The sequence below is a fragment of the Entamoeba histolytica genome, genomic scaffold (assembly GCF_000208925.1).
Source record: "Entamoeba histolytica HM-1:IMSS scf_1104750516965 genomic scaffold, whole genome shotgun sequence".
NCBI classification, from domain to species: Eukaryota; Evosea; order Mastigamoebida; family Endamoebidae; genus Entamoeba; species Entamoeba histolytica.
Genome location: NW_001915035.1, coordinates 9,984 through 11,133, shown reverse-complemented (window position 1 = coordinate 11,133; position 1,150 = coordinate 9,984).

The window sequence follows — 1,150 nt, the reverse complement described above, 5'->3', positions numbered from 1 at the left end:
TAGAATCATTTCATCAATGTCAAACTTCTTTCCTTACAAATTCAATAATGAAATTACATAGTCTTTTTAAAAATTGGAAAGATTTATATGAAATATTATTTGAATTTTTTAAAATATTTCTTATAACACAACCATTTGTTTGTGAATATCAAAATGTATTAATTATTGAATGTGGAACATTTTTATCATTTATAACTTGTGGAATGTTTAATTATGGAAGAAATAAATCAACATTTCATTTTGATGAACAATTTAATCTTATTTCTGAATTTATTAATCAAATTGATGTTACTGATTATTTAAAACAAATGAATTATTCTTATTCATATTTTGAAGAGTTATATCCAATTTATTATTATTTTAATATTAATCTTATTATTTCTCAATTATGGGGATTGGTATATAAAAAATGCAATGATATTTCATTGTATTTGAAATTATTTGAAATGTTATGTGTTATTTTTCCTTGTTATCCACTCAAAAGAAATCATACATGTTATTTTAATTGGTTTTTATATACAACAACTCTTTTATTTAACCAATTAGAATTAAACCAAGAAGATATTAAAAAATTAGAAAATTATCAATTAAATTGTATTTATTCAATTCAACATTATAATAACCAATTATATAATAATATTTTAATTAAAAGAAAACAAATAATAGAAACTACTTCATATATTGATTTATCAATGAAAGATTCTATTGCCGAGTTTTATGATAGTTTAATGGAAGCATATCATTCAATTCAAACAACTATTCAAGTAGAACAAGTTGTTTTTAATGATTATAATGTTGCACCATTAGTAAAACATAAATCTATTGGAATTACTAAAACACTTCCAAAATTTAATGAACGAATTTTATTTAATACAACAAAATATAAAAATGACATTATTGCATTTAGAGAAAAAGAATTAATACGATTTACATCTATTGAACAAAAATTTATAAACAATCCATTTCATCAAAATGAAGACATTGTTTCTTTTGATTTAAAAGGTTTTAATATTCCATCAAAACCTATTTTTAATGTAAAAAAATATCATAGTAGAAATATATTAAGTATTCAAGAAAGATTTATTATTGACCAAGACTCTTTTCATGATATTCAAGTACCATTTGATGCAGAAATAATAACACCTTGTTT